Raw genomic sequence first — 3,587 nt, forward strand, 5'->3', positions numbered from 1 at the left:
CCCTTAAACCTCTATTATTAGCCATCTCAGAGGAGAGAGATATTTTAGTTGACTCTGCCCCAGTTTGAAGACCTCTCAGTAATACAAGGAAATTGAAGTAAAACTATATGAAAGTCGTTTGTCCTAATTTCTGTTGTCTGCTAAAGTGATCCACATTGAAAGTCTAATCTAGGGAATGGTGTTTTAAAGGACTCATTACCTGCTCCCAAACCTAAAGGACTCTTCCCATCAGTTCTTGTCCTTTACTGCAGAGGCTGTTGTGATTTTGCTCTATAGTTGCAATGTAAATGTAATGCTATAATCTTAATAGGAGCTAGGAGTGTCTAAAATTCATGATATAGTTGCTATGCATAGCAGCAGAATTGTATTGGGTCACAATCTGCAAGCATTGTTTTATTTTCTTGTTATCTTAATGTGCTTGGTGGCAGGCTGGGTACGGTCTGCTTACATTCAACTTATATTCAATAAAATTACTAAACAAAAAGCCCAGTGATTAAACTGATGTGGTGATACCCTTCAGAAAATCCTCCCCGAGGAAAACTGCCTCCTATGCTCTCACTGTTCTGGAAAACAGGTGGAAAATATTGTAAAGAGCGAAAATTATCAGAAATGTACAGCAGTCAAAAAAAGAGAAAAGTTAGGAAGTATGCAGGAAATGATAGCATAGCATTTCCTATGATAGCACAAAGAACTTGGGGAGATTTTAGGGAAAAAAAAAAAAAAAGGTAAAGAAACTAATCTCAGGATGTTCTTAATGTATTTGAAAGAATTTGATCTAGGAAAACCACTAGTCATTTAGAGCCAAAAACACTATGGATTTCTGCCAACGTTGTCTTTCTAGGTTTTTGTCAATCCATATTTTCCCTGTCTTTCTGTTGGCTAGTTGCCTTTTCAGTACTTTAACTAAAGAGCAAGAAATAGAAATTTTCTGAAATCCGTGCCAAAACTATACTTGGCCAGCAGATGATACTGATGCACTGATACTCTGCTTCCTTGGGGGCCAAAAATACCTTTCTTATGACATAATCATGGTTTTTATTTTAATTCACAGTTAGTGCTTATAGCAAGTGTCTGTGCTGAAAACCAATGGTCTGTATACTTGGGACACGGAGGTATGAAGGAGAGAGAAGAGCTCACGGTCATCTTTTACCAGTGCCATCCAGTCAAATGGATACACTGTACAAGCTAGCTGCAAAGAGTAAAGATTTCTGTTGGATTCTGAAGGGTAAAATTCAAGATGACAGCATTTCTAGAGAGGAGTAATATTTTATTAGATAAGCTGATAGAGGTTGAGGCATGCAGTGCTTAGTCATAGACTCTCCCAGCGATAATCCATACCAGCAGGGCCTATAGCGTCTTTCTAAACAGAAAAGATATTGTTTCCATTTGTGCCTGCATTATAAGGATTTTAAGTTTGTATTTACAAGTAATTTGCCATTGCTGGGTGATTAACAAGAACAGGCTCAAGCTGTGTCCCAGCCCTGCTCACTCTCTAACACAAGAGCAGCGCAATCTCACTTTGAGTGCAAAGGGAAATACCTGTTGGGTAAAGTCAACACTTGAACGGCAGAGAGGGTGTGAACAACCATAGGTATTTTTGAGTAACTTTGTGTGTGACTGTACTCATCCCGAGAGAAGGGAGCTTTGTTGCAGGTCGGTAACTCACGGGTGAGTCAGGAACAGCCCCGGTGACGATCCCGAAGGAAGTGCTGTTCGCATATGTACCCTTCGTGACGAAAGTACCTTGAAAGGTATGCACTAGAGCTACAACCCCACAGCAAGATAATATTCACAGATTATTCAGAAAGATGAGGTCAGTAAGACGACAGCCAAGGCTGTAAAAACAGTCTGAAGTTACCAAGAGCACATAGAAGAAAGTCGGGGGCAAAATGACCATAGAGCTGTAGAAAAATAAAATCCTTCAGAGCCTTCATGCTCTGCGACTGTAAGGTCACGGAAATATTGCCGGAGTTTTTTTATTTTGATTTTAGCTTGTAAAAAAAAAATGGAAGGAGAGCATGAAACAAAAATGAACGTAGCTTTAAACCAAAGGGGAAAAAAATCTCTTGTATCCTGGCTTTTATAGGACAGGGCGCTTATTTCCTGCTTTACAATCACAAAATCACAAAGGTGTGATGCTTCCCCCCCTCGGTGTGAGGGACACCGGCTCCCGGGTGTTTCTGCCAGTCCTTTGCCGCCCTCTGGTGACTGAAGCATGCTCCGGGCTCCGCTGCTTCCTCCGGAGGAAAAGGGAGAGGAAGGGGGAAAAAAAGGGAGGCTGCTGCTGCAGGGAGCCCCACTCCTGCCCCTGTGGCTCTGTTCCCCTGGGGTGGTACTTGGAGAGACGTGGACCTCCTGAGAAACCCATTCCTTCACTTGATGTCCATGTGCTTATGCTCTTCACACAGAAACAGCCCTGCCAGTTGCCGCTAGCTTTTTCAGTTCCTCTTGTGAACCGTAAAGGTCACTGTTCATTGCTCTCAAGCTTTCCGTTTCCTGCAGAAATGCCCTTAATCGAACAAGGAGCTTGAAACTGGATACGGGGCCCTGCGAGCCCAGCCGAATTCTTTCCGTGCCTCATGTTTTTTGGAACATCTCCACGCGGCTGGTTGTATTACAATACGGCCTACAAGCCTTAGTCATGGGCCAGGAACCTGTTTACACTAGCTTACAGCATGGTAATAATCATTTACAGCTCCTGGAAATGAAGGGGTTTTGATTTGGGTGGTGTATTTTTCTTTTTATTTTAACTATGTGACATTAGCTGTAAAGAAAATAGTGAACCTCCCAGCTGTATTAGCCCTGTTAAGCTGAGCTGAATGTGTTGTTGCTTATGTTTGTGTGGTTGCTAGAGTGTTCACGCTGAAATTAAGCACAATAACAGCTGAAATAGTTAGATACAGGATTTGTATTTCATGTTTAAGTGTCTTACTCTACAGCTTCATTCTTCCTTTCTCCTCAAGTCTCTTTCTGACGTGTATTGCAGCAGAGCCTCTGCACAGTTCTTTCTTTTGAGGTTATCTTCAAGAGTTTTGCCTTTTTTTCATGTAAAGTAGCTCACAGTTTCCGTAGGATGCTCCCAGATATTCTGCATCTTTGCTTCTTATCTTTGTTATGATGATGCACTTCTATTGTAAGTGTGTTTGAGCTTCAAAATATAGATCTAATTAGATTCCCTGCATAGAGAAAGTAATGTAAATTGAGATGAGGACAAACATGAGACCAGGCATATGATACATGTGGTGTACGGAGCTGCTGGAGGTAGTCAGATGCTCAGCAGCAAGCAGAGCTTGTACCCAGGACTGAACAGGGGAGTTCAGAGCAAAAAGTTCATAGCACAGAGAAGACCAGGAGGAGCAGGAGACCCAGGGGACCGCTCCACCATGAGACGTGTTCCTATCTGTGTCTGCCATGGTGGTGGAGGTATGCTATTGAGCAAGCCATACTTTTTTTTGCATTGCCTGTAATTACAGGAACACCCATACCTGCACACACAAGCTTATCACAAAGAGGATATGACTTCCCTTTGGACATGAGCAATGCTACCGTAACTTCTGTTACAGGCAATACCTTTGTGCCGGAGCGGT

This window comes from Oxyura jamaicensis, chromosome 2, assembly GCF_011077185.1.
Source record: "Oxyura jamaicensis isolate SHBP4307 breed ruddy duck chromosome 2, BPBGC_Ojam_1.0, whole genome shotgun sequence".
Lineage (NCBI taxonomy): Eukaryota > Metazoa > Chordata > Aves > Anseriformes > Anatidae > Oxyura > Oxyura jamaicensis.